The sequence below is a fragment of the Xenopus laevis genome, chromosome 8S, assembly GCF_017654675.1.
Source record: "Xenopus laevis strain J_2021 chromosome 8S, Xenopus_laevis_v10.1, whole genome shotgun sequence".
Lineage (NCBI taxonomy): Eukaryota > Metazoa > Chordata > Amphibia > Anura > Pipidae > Xenopus > Xenopus laevis.
In genome coordinates, this window is record NC_054386.1 from 50,949,047 (window position 1) to 50,962,412 (window position 13,366).

Genomic DNA, 13,366 nt, shown 5'->3' on the forward strand with positions numbered 1-13,366 from the left:
CTCCCCAAGATGACCAGTTCAGATCAGAAAAATTATAAATACATAGTTAAAACTTAGCTTTTACTAAATAATCAAATAAAAAGCAGGTTACTGCACGCTGCCAATTCTACTCACACACTGATTCACATCTCCTTACACCAGGAAGATTTGTAGGACTGTCCTACATGTCTTCCTGGTATAAGGAAATATGAATCCTTTGCAGTATATGCATAATTTGCTGCATCTAACTTTAACTCTGACTTCAGATAATGGTCTTGCCTACCTGGCATGGGAAGCAAGCAGACAAATTCATGACTAGACAAGCCCAGGTCAGTGTGGCAAAGGTCAGTGAAATTCACAAACAGGCAGGGTCAGACGTGGGATAAAGACAGAGCCAAAATATAACAGCACCACAGAACATCAGAAAGTGATCTACATTTTAGCAACGTGACATAATCTTACAGTTTGAAGATTCTAATGAGACCACTCTGGTTGACGGCCAGGGTCTAGAACTATGATTGACCAACCTTCCAAGCAATCAAAAAAAAATAATATTTAGTCATTTTCTTTCTGGATCTCATTTAATATTGTATATACCATGAGCATATAAGGAAGGGCTAAAAATAAATTGTGAGGGCCTAACCTTGTGGTCTAGTGGGGGGACGCCCGCCACGTCGGGGACGCCCGCCACATCTTCTTCATTCTGTGCCGGATTGTTAGGGCAGGCGCAGCGCGTCTCTGCTTGTTAAATTGGCACATGTGCGCTGGCATAATGACATCAGCGTGCAATGGCGAGAAATTTGAAAATATTTAGGTTTCAATATTTTTTATTGAAATTTTTTTTAAAATAGAACATACAGTCATAAATATGACATATCTTATTAATAACAGTAAAATGTTTACATCACAAGATAAAAACAGATAAACGGGCCAGGTATGAACTTTAATGTATAAAGAATTGGTTAATAGCTGTAATTATACATTAAAACATTCTTATGAAATATTTGCTTAATCTTATAGGACCAATCACACTACAACTTTATTTTTGTTGTTTTCCTAAATGGAGCAGAGCCTAATAGAAACTGGGGGACCAAGATCCTCCCTGCTAAGTTTCCAAGGGTCGCATCCATCCCTTAAGGATATACTGTATGCAGTGCATTTGTGTCCTTTTAACTAATAAACTTTACGTATTATTTTTATTTGTAGATATGTCTACTATATTAAAGGATACTAATGTGAAGTTCTATCGCTTACTAGTTTATATCGATAACCATAAGTAATCAAATAATAAACAAATGAACAGGGATTGTCTAACGGGACATGTCACTGAGTATATGGATAGGATAATTAGCTATAATGACCAGTTGTTTAAGTATTGCAGAATCAAAGTAAATTTAGCTAGTGAGAGATCTAAAATTCAGATAATTTGGATGCAGGATACACTGACAACCAAAGACTCGCCCTGTCGAGAAAGGTTTGTAGATTTCCACATTTAACAGCCCAAGACTTCTCAGCTGTCAAGTTGAAATCCACTTTTTTCAGAATTTCAGTAATTTTTGGAACATATGGAGATTTCCAGTTATCAACAATTAGAAGTCTTGTGGATACAAATATATGATGTAATATGAGCCTCTCTCTCTTGGGCAGGTCCCTGATTCCCAAGTGTAACAAAGCCATACCTGGGGGGATATGAGTACGGTTAACTGGTAATTTTTGTAAAACTTTTTCTACTTCTTCCCCACCTTCTTGGCCACAGTTCCTCCAGCACAAAGGTGTTGTTCTGCTGTCAAATTTGGATATTTTTTCAGGCGTCATATACCATTGCCAAACCATTTTGATCCAGTTCTCATGATGTGAAACACACTGGGATGCTTTCTTTAAGGATTTTAGGGCTAATTCCCAATCTTCTTGTGAGATGTCAGTTTGTAAAGTTTCTTGCCACTTTTTCAATTGCCATTTAGGTGTGTCATCTTTTAATGATAATCATGCTCTATATACTACTGATGTTCCTTTTTGATTATTTTTTTCAGATTTTAGCAGTCTATTTATCTGGGGAGGTAAATTTATTGGATTAGGGGGATTTTTAGATAGAAATTTATGTATGGTAAGATATTTGTTGTTTTCAGATCTAGGAATATTGTAAAGGTTTACTAATTCATCAAATGTTTTCAGTTTAGTGTCATCAAAAAGTTTGTCTACCGAATCTAGGCCTAGTTCTATCCAGTTACCTATATCTAAGCCTTTAATCATACTAGATACATTTATTATGGGGTTTATTTGGATATTTGCTAATGGGTCTTCACTGTTAAGTTTAATAAATTCTTTCCATACTCTCAAGGTGTTGGCTGTAATGGGATTGGAGGTTTGCTGTTGGGTTTTCCATATCAATCTAGATTCCAGAAATGCTCTATAGTTTTTGAGGGGGAGTTGGTCTTGTTCCAAATGTATCCATTGCTTGGACAAGTCTTTTGTCCAAATCACTCTAGATTGTTCTAAAATAGTGGAGGAATGCCAGGCTTGAGAAAAGACCATGAGAGGTCTGAAACGTTGCCGGGTGTTTGGGGTCAGAGCCTATGTCCCAATAAAGGCATTTTAAGACAATAAACCAATGACTGGTGCCGTCTATTACTACAATTTGAATTGATGAACGGATTGAGGTTGGAAGTGCATCACATTAAAGTACTTTGAAGGTGAGGGTGCTGACTGTGAAAATTGTGAAAGGAATGAGTGGAAGACAGATTTTAAAGTGGACCTGTCACCCCTACCTTAACTTTATATTGATAGTCGCGTGGAGAGTCTTGTTAAACAGCGCTTTTATTTTTTTTTCTCCAGTCACAATATTTTCAGAGATATAGCCGATTGCGCTGTCAATCTGAATGAATAAACTCCGCCTCTATGCCTAGGGATAGAGGCTTCTCCTTGTGTGTCACGTCACGGCGCTCTTTTCTCCCCCTGCCCTGTTACATAGTTACATAGTTAGTTACATAGTTAAATTGGGTTGAAAAAAGACAAAGTCCATCAAGTTCAACCCCTCCAAATGAAAACCCAGCATCCATACACACACCCCTCCCTACTTTTAATTAAAATTCTATATACCCATACCTATATTAACTATAGAGTTTAGTATCACAATAGCCTTTAATATTATGTCTGTCCAAAAAAATCATCCAAGCCATTCTTAAAGGCATTAACTGAATCAGCCATCACAACATCACCCGGCAGTGCATTCCACAACCTCACTGTCCTGACTGTGAAGAACCCTCTACGTTGCTTCAAATGAAAGTTCTTTTCTTCTAGTCTAAAGGGGTGGCCTCTGGTACGGTGATCCACTTTATGGGTAAAAAGGTCCCCTGCCATTTGTCTATAATGTCCTCTAATGTACTTGTAAAGTGTAATCATGTCCCCTCGCAAGCGCCTTTTTTCCAGAGAAAACAACCCCAACCTTAACAGTCTACCCTCATAATTTAAGTCTTCCGTCCCTCTAACCAATTTAGTTGCACGTCTCTGCCCTTTTTTATGCAAGACAGAACTTTATTTGCTTTAGTAGTCACAGAATGACACTGCCCAGAATTAGACAACGTGTTATCTACAAAGACCCCTAGATCCTTTTCATTTAAGGAAACTCCCAACACATTGCCATTTAGTGTATAACTTGCATTTATATTATTTTTGCCAAAGTGCATAACCTTGCATTTATCAACATTGAACCTCATTTTCCAGTTTTCTGCCCAGTTTTCCAGTTTAGACAAATCACTCTGCAAAGTGGCAGCATCCTGCATAGAACCTATAGTTCTGCACAATTTAGTATCAAACATCAGCATAGATGCTGTTTGAGTCATATGGGCTCACAATAAACAAAGACAAAAGACCAAGATGCACTAAAGATTCACTAAATTCTTTATCAATATATTATGGACATTTTCTGCCTTAAACTACTAAGAAAATTCAACCCCTTTAAATAAAACAGAGATTATTTGTCCAGCACTCTGCAAAGTGGCAGCATCCTGCATAGAACCTATAGTTCAGCACAATTTAGTATCATCTGCAAAAATAGAAACAGTACTTTCAATGCCCACCTCCAGGTCATTAATAAACAAGTTGAAAAGCAAGGGACCTAGTACAGAGCCCTGCGGTACTCCACTAACAACACTGGTCCAATTAGAAAATGTTCCATTTACCACCACTCTTTGTAGTCTATCTTTTAGCCAGTTCTCTATCCAGGTACAAATACTATGTTCCAGGCCAACATTCCTTAATTTAACCAGTAACCTTTTGTGTGGCACTGTATCAAATGCTTTAACAAAATCTAAGTAAATCACATCCACTGCCATCCCAGAATTGAGGTCTCTACTTACATTCTCGTAAAAAGAAATTAAGTTAGTCTGGCAAGATCTATTACGCATAAAACCATGCTGGCACAAACTCATAGTATTATGATTTGCTATGATTATCCTTTATTAACCCTTCGAAAAGCTTTCCTAATACTGACGTCAGACTAACTGGCCTATAGTTTTGAGGCTGAGAACGGGATCCTTTTTTGAATAGAGGCACCACATTAGCAATTCGCCAGTCTCTCGGCACTATGCCAGATCTCAATGAATCCTGAAACATTAAGTAAAGAGGTTTGGCAATCACAGAGCTAAGCTCGCTAATTACCCTGTTCACAATATGAACTCTCGCGAAGTTTAAGTATGAGCGTGCACAAGTCCCTGCAGTAGGCGCGGTTGTCAGATGTGAGCACGCTCCGTAGTACACGGTCTGTTTTGTGCACGTGTATAAGGTTTTGCTAGTATAAGACAGGTAAAACAATTACATTGCTTTTTTTTTTATATATAATTTACCTATCACTGCATGTACATAAGTATCAGGAGTAGCTGTTATAATCACGGTTATTTGCAATTAATTTATATTAAATGAATTGAGACAAGAGATAACAATATTTATTTATGCTATGAAATTTATTGTATGATATATAAAATGTGTATTTTTTTAATTATTTAATTAATTGGCATACTAAATATATTATATATATATATATGATTATTGTTTTTAAGTAATCCAGCTTTTAATCATAAATAAACTAAATAATATGGAATACTATTACAGTACTACTCTATAGCAGGTCACCTAATTATAGAGGGTTTTCTGTTTTTAGTATGTTATATAATGGCCAAATGTGAGTAACTTTTGAATTACTCTTCTTTAATAAGTTTCTCTAAATGGATTATTTTTTTTATTTATTTCCCTTCTTCATACAATTTCCATATTTCACATAAAGGGGCTCACAGACCCCATTGAAAAAGTACAATAGTAATGCTACAAATTTATGACAATTCTAATTAGAATTATTTGTTTGTTTTATATTCAATACAGTGAATGGTTGCTATGGTAAACTGGACCATAGCAACTGGATTGTTGATAATATAAAATTGTCTAAAAATATCATTCTTTGCATCAAACTAACAGTTAATTCAAAGGTGAACAACCTTTTAGAATTTTGTTTTTCTATCTCTAAAAAATTATGATCTCTTAAAGAGATACGCACATATAAAGAAATGTTACACATATTGTAACATTATCTTTTCATGTTTTAAGTATGACTTTCACCTTTTAGCTGCCAGACGATTTGGCTGATTTGGTACTTGTATTGCCAGTCCATTTTTGAACATTTTGTCATCTTTCACTTTAAGGGCCATTTCTGGTGCAGTCTTTTAGTTTACCCATGAAAACAATATATATATATTTTTTTTGGGACAACCTGAGCTTACAAAATATGCTATATATGCTATTATTAAAAAAAAAAAGATACTGGACAATATTAAATGGGTAATTAAATCACTGTACATCAAAATACCAAATTGCAATTCTATCCTAAAGTTATATTTTTTTCATCGAAATTGGTAAATTTTTGGAAAATTTACCTCAAAGCTTCCAATCAACAGCATCGTATCTACCACACATCATTAGGTACCAAAAAAAACAACAATATGATTGCCAGGAGTCCACTGGACAGTTTGATGGCATGCCAGTATGTGGCATAAAGGGGCCACAAAATGAGACACCTCATTTGAGCTATCAATTCTGTAATACCAGATACTGCAAAGCAACATATTTACATATTTTTCAGTTTTCAATTCAACCATATATTTTCTGAACTTATACATTCCCTCGAATCCAAATTGGGTATGTATGACTTTCTGATCCAAAGCACCAAGCCGCCAGTGGTGACACTTCCAAAAATCACCTCACAACATGCTTTTTTAAAAAGTACTGCTGGGTTTGAGTACCGTAATCTTTTATTTGAGCTCAGGAGAGCTGTTTAGGAGAAACAAATAGCAACAGACTATTTTTATCTCTTCATTGGCTATTAGACTGGAGGATGTGTAACGTAATCTGAGTTTAAAAGAACTGAGCAAGCTGAAAAGTAAAAGTAAATTCCTGAGGGAGGGGGCAGAGTGGGTTAGAGTAGTAGAATGATTAAGGTGTTGCTACAGCCTTACTATTGACCTTGAGTTGCAGTTATCTAAAAATTTCAATGACAAAGTCAACCATTGGTAAAAAATATTGCAGCTGGAAATCTGCTGTTGGCTTCATCAATAGTTCGTCTCGGCTCTAGTTTCCAAAAGGTGCGTGACCTATGTAATATTTTGGGGTTAGCGCATTTCTCAGAATGCACATTTTACCGTTACCAACGTCACTTTGTTTTCCCTGTTATCGATTTACATTGGTTGAACGAGAAGAGGAAAGTGAAAGAAAAATATCTGGAAAGGCCCTCTGTGTGGGAGGAGATGGGCAATGTGATAGCCCAGGATACAGTGCAAAGTACTGTGTCTATACACTAATTGATTTAACATCAAAAAATTTTATTGATTTTGAAGTTGTCCAAGTGACCCAGTGTTCATCATCTCAGGCTATGGAAAAATTGGCTTTCGAGACCTGCTTTAATAAAGTTTTGAGTGAAAAATTCGAGGTGCATATCCTTGCCACAGATCGTCATCCAAGCATACGAAAAGTAATGCAAGACAAATACAACAAAATAAACCATCAGTTTGATGTGTGGCATTACGCAAAGTCATTACGGAAAAAAATTGCAGCTGCTAATAAAAAGCATGCCTGTGGGGATTTGAAATTGTGGCACAACCCCATTATAAATCACTTCTGGTGGAGTTGCAGGCGCAGCAAAGGCAATGAGGAGGATCTTAAAGAGAAATGGCAATCCTTACTGTATCATGTGCAAAACAAACATAATTGGAGGAAAGGGAAAAAGTATCACAAATGTGTTCATGCACCTCTTTCAAAAGAAGAGATAAAAAACACCAATTGGTTTGATAAATTATCTCCAGCATATGCCAATTTGCAAGAGATTGTAATAAACGACCAGATTGACAAAGATCTAAAACACCTGACATATTTTTGTCACACAGGTATTCTTGAAAATTACAACAGTATGTCGCTGAAATTCCGATCTAAAAGAATACACTTTGGAATTGATTCCATGGAGGCGAGAACCAAACTTGCTGCTCTCACCCACAACTTCAATGTGGGTAGACAACAGGCTGTTGTGAAAGTTCAGACGGATAAACCAGAAGCATTGGTTAAAAAACGAACCAAAATGGAGTTCCGAAAATGTAACAAAAGATGGACTGTTCGAATTGTGTACGAAACAATGTCCATTGAACATTTCTCTGCAATTTCCACGGACATTATTAGAATGGCTCAAGGCAAACTTTCTACTGCATGGATTTCTAGGGTTCAAACAGTACCATTAAACATAGCATCTGTTCCGAGACCCGACAAAGAAGAGAAAGTTCGAGAACATTTCTCTCGATTCACTAAGTATCAATGAAGTACCTATGTGAAACAGGTAAATGAATTATAAATTCTAATGTTAATCAAAAAGAAATCTTGAAAATGTAGATATTATATTACGTTTTATTTTTCAGGGATCGAATCGAGAAATGAAAGACAAGAGTCGGATTCATGGCCCTACAACATCAGCAAAGACAATGATTGATGCCATTACTTGTTTGTCTTATAATACAGTGGTGTGAAAAACTATTTGCCCCCTTCCTGATTTCTTATTCTTTTGCATGTTTGTCACACAAAATGTTTCTGATCATCAAACACATTTAACTATTAGTCAAAGATAACACAAATAAACACAAAATGCAGTTTTTAAATGAGGGTTTTTATTATTTAGGGAAAAAAGAAATCCAAACCTGTGTGAAAAAGTAATTGCCCCTGAACCTAATAACTGGCTGGGCCACCCTTAGCAGCAATAACTGCAATCAAGCGTTTGCGATAACTTGCAACGAGTCTTTTACAGCGCTCTGGAGGAATTTTGGCCCACTCATCTTTGCAGAATTGTTGTAATTCAGCTTTATTTGAGGGTTTTCTAGCATGAACCGCTTTTAAAGGTCATGCCATAACATCTCAATAGGATTCAGGTCAGGACTTTGACTAGGCCACTCCAAAGTCTTCATTTTGTTTTTCTTCAGCCATTCAGAGGTGGATTTGCTGGTGTGTTTTGGGTCATTGTCCTGCTGCAGCACCCAAGATCGCTTCAGCTTGAGTTGACGAACAGATGGCCGGACATTCTCCTTCAGGATTTTTTGGTAGACAGTAGAATTCATGGTTCCATCTATCACAGCAAGTCTTCCAGGTCCTGAAGCAGCAAAACAACCCCAGACCATCACACTACCACCACCATATTTTACTGTTGGTATGATGATCTTTTTCTGAAATGCTGTGTTACGCCAGATGTAACGGGACGCGCACCTTCCAAAAAGTTCAACTTTTGTCTCGTCGGTCCACAAGGTATTTTCCCAAAAGTCTTGGCAATCATTGAGATGTTTTTTAGCAAAATTGAGACGAGCCTTAATGTTCTTTTTGCTTAAAAGTGGTTTGCGCCTTGGAAATCTGCCATGCAGGCCGTTTTTGCCCAGTCTCTTTCTTATGGTGGAGTCGTGAACAGTGACCTTAATTGAGGCAAGTGAGGCCTGCAGTTCTTTAAATGTTGTCCTGGGGTCTTTTGTGGCCTCTCGGATGAGTTGTCTCTGCGCTCTTGGGGTAATTTTGGTCGGCCGGCCACTCCTGGGAAGGTTCACCACTGTTCCATGTTTTTGCCATTTGTGGATAATGGCTCTCACTGTGGTTCGCTGGAGTCCCAAAGCTTTAGAAATGGCTTTATAACCTTTGAAATTGAACTCAGGTGTGATAAACCACAGTTAAGTTATTTTTTAACAAGGGGGGCAATCACTTTTTCACACAGGCCCATGTAGATTTGGAGTTTTTTTTCTCCCTTAATAACGTAAACCTTCATTTAAAAACTGCATTTTGTGTTCAATTATGTTATCTTTGACTAATAGTTAACAGTTTTTGATGAGCAGAAACATTTAAGTGTGACAAACATGCAAAAGAATAAGAAATCAGGAAGGGGGCAAATAGTTTTTCACACCACTCATGTTTTAGCCTTAGAAAATGTTTTATTGAGTCACTAATGTTTATTCACATGATTCTACTGTTTTCAGAACTCTATATTTTTTATTTACAATTAGTATATTAAAAATATATATAGTTTTTTGTAAATAAAATCTTTCAATGATCATTTGTGATATTTATTAATACAAAACTTTTATAATTTTCATTATTAAAGATAATAGGGTGGATATTCATCTCTGGTTCTTAGGTTTTAGGGGCCTAACTGTCTGGCATGTAATGTGAGTAGGTCGTACACAATTGTCAGTAAACAAAAATTATTGCTTTTATTGACTTAAAGCTTATAATAATACTGTCCAAGGTACCGAAGCATTTTAGTATTACACAAAGAAGTGGAATTTTTAATTTTGTAACTCTAGATTTTCTATTCCCCATGCAGCTTAAAAATAGTATAAACCTGTTGTGTGCACTACCCCATATCTAGTCAGTCCTCTCTCAGTTGCTGCCTCTTCCATCTCTTTTTCTGTCTCCATCCCTCTCCCCTTTCTCCCTACACTTTCAAACTTGTGTACTTCTATACAATTTAATAATATGTCATGACCAAGCCTTATATAAATTATGTTTAACTATATATATAGACACAGAGACATAAAGACAAACAGAGAAAGACAGACAATTTTATATGTAGATGATGCTTTCAGAAATGTGTTGAGAATATCTAAAGTGACAATGTGTCTGTCTAAGAGTAAGGTCGCACGGTCAGATTCTTGGGGAATTAGTCGCCAGACGTCTAATCTATGGGGTGTCGTTTGTCCCAAATACATTCTGTATACAAAACTATCCCTAATACTCAGAATGAATGTCTCTCATGTTATATAAGAATTTGTGACCATACACAGAGAAAAAAAATATACAAAAGACTTATTTCTATTAAAGAATGAAAACAAAATCTGGTTAGTGCACAAAAGGATGTCATTATATCACAAACTCCATTCTGTACAGTTTAACAAGCAATCTGTCGCACAAATGTATAACTTCCATGTAACAGACACACTTATGTGCAAAGTTACTTACAGAATGAATTATGTAAAAACAAAGTTGGACATAATATATAATAGTGTAACTAACTAGTGCATGTCAATCTAGATTTGAATGACAAAATAGATATCTGCGACAGAAAGCAAGATTGTATATCAAAGGATACATTCTTTCCACAAAATGACAGTTTTGTTTCACAAAACAGATAAATAACCATTCTGTGAAGCAACACTGTCAGTCACATTCTTGAACCAAAAAGAACAAAGCGTATTGCCATATACAAACAAGATGAGAAGTGGCCAGCTCTGCTCCACATGGCTAAGGCAAAGCATCTGACCTGCTATAGAGGGCGCCCTCTAATGTACCCTGTGTTGCATAGTAATAAACATGAACAAACCTTTCCTAAAAGAACTGCTGTTAAACACTACAGGTTCATAAATGGACGTTTTTACAAATGGCTGAGAAATATAATTCTGCACTTATAATGATAAAAAAGAAAAGTATGCAAAACATAAATATGATCATTTTAGGTGATATGGCTATTCTTATTGTAGTAACCTGCTTGTGTGGTCATTTTGGTTAAGGGCATTCCTGCTATTTTGCCATTATCTTATGACTCACTCCTGTTCCTCTTCCTGTCTAAGCTGAGAGCAATAATGGGACAGGCCACACCAGACGTTACTGTGCTTGTCTGGCTGCTTTGCCTGACTCTCAGAGTCTTAGCTTAGCTAAAGTTCAACTACTACATAATAGATTTAGCCAGAGACTTGGGACTGATCATGTGCACAGTGCATACCGCCCAACTGTCCCTTTTTTGGAGGGACAGTCCCTCTTTTAACAGCTCATCCTGCAGTCCCTCATTTGTACTGTAAAGTCCCTCTTTTCTCTGCACTGAACAGCCAGAAAAATAAACAAAATTTCTAACTTACAAGAAGTCATCTGTAGTATGGGTACTTCAATGTGGTAAACAAATTACTCACCACATAAGGGAAGTGGCCCAGGTGCACTGCCCTGAGCCCTCAGCATAGGGGGCGGACGAACCAAAATGTAAAAAGGAGCAGGTACTCAATGAACGCAGACTTCCAGCAGACACCAATTCAAAGTGTTAAGATCTTTATTGTGTCCAAATTTTCTAACTTAATTGGCTTTTGGCAGAGAGGCCAGTACAGCTAACAGGTGCAACTAAGATATTTTGTAACAATTTTGAGATAAGAAAATAAGTAATTTTAACAGTTTAGATAAGTAGAAATATTTTCAAACTTTTATAACCTGCCAAACTTTGTAAAATGAACATGGTAATTATGGGGTGTGGCCACAAAAATGGGTGTGGTCAAAAAAAAATTGCCGCGCTACATGACAAAATTTTTTGTCCCTCTTTTTACTTCCAAAATGTTGGGAGGTATGACCACGCATTCTGTATAGTATGATGTGTAGGTTATATGAGCAGCCACTCCTGAGTACTGTGTGTAAACAAAAGGGAGTCATTTAGTCAGGGGCAATTTTAGGGGATCATAATCTATATAGCAGCAACAAGCTATACAATGCTTTATATTTATTTATAACAAAAGACTCTAATGATGCCGTCCCCTTACCTGCCCATTGCTTAACCCTTTCACATCAGAGTGGGTCGAGGGGGGCACAACACTAGAGCAGAGAGCACAACTGCGCCCATGTCACATGCATGTCCAGGGCCGCCAGCAGGGGGGACAAGTGTTCGAGGGCCTTGAAGGGGGGCCCAGAAGTGCTGCATTTTTGAAAGAGCCGGGTCCCCTTTACGAGCGCCCGAGCCGTGCGGCCATTTCCCATATTACCGAATGCGGAAGTGCCAAAAAGACGAAGCTGAAGTCCAGAAGCGGTGAAAAGACCCGAATTCACGAAAGGAGGTGAAGTTGAAGTCCTGAAGCCTTTTGTTTACACACAGTACTCAGGAGTGGCTTTTCATATAATCTACACATCATACTATACACAATGTGTGATGCACATGATCAGTCCCAAGTCTCTGGCTAAATCTATTATGTAGTAGTTGAACTTTAGCTAAACACATTATTAAGAGACTACTACAAGCTAATTGGTGCAAGATTACAGCTAGGAGGAGACATTGGAGTCTAACTATCATATACAAAACTTATAACTGACTCTGAGAGTCAGGCAAAGCAGCCAGACAAGCACGGTAACTTCTGGTACATTTAATAGAAGATGGCAGGTGGGCATGGCCTGTCCCATTATTGCTCTCAGCTTAGACAGGAAGAGGAACAGGAGTGAGTCATAAGATAATGGCAAAATAGCAGGAATGCCCTTAACCAAAATGGCCACACAAGCAGGTTACTACAATAAGAATAGCCATATCACCTAAAATGATCATATTTATGTTTTGCATACTTCTCTTTTTCTACAATCATTATAAGTGCAGCATTATATTTCTCAGCCATTTGTAAAAACTTCCATTTATGAACCTGTAGTGTTTAACAGCAGCTCTTTTAGGAAAGGTTTGTTCATGTTTATTACTATGCAACACAGGGGACATTAGAGGGCGCCCTCTATAGCAGGCCAGATACTTTGCCTTGGCCATGTGGAGCAGAGCTGGCCACTTATCTTGTTTGTATATGGCAATAAGCTTTGTTCTTATTGGTTCAGGAATGTGACTGACAGTGTTACTTCACAGAATGGTTATTTTATCTGTTTTGTGAAACAAAACTGTCATTTTGTGGAAAGAATAAATCCTGTGCTATAAAATCTTGCTTTCTGTCGCAGATATCTATTTTGTCCGTCAAATCTAGCTTGACAAGCACTAGTTAGTTACACTATTATATATTATGTCCAACTTTGTTTTTACTTAATTCATTCTGTAAGTAACTTTGCACATAAGTGTGTCCGTTACATGAAGGTTATACATCATACCTCCCAACATTTT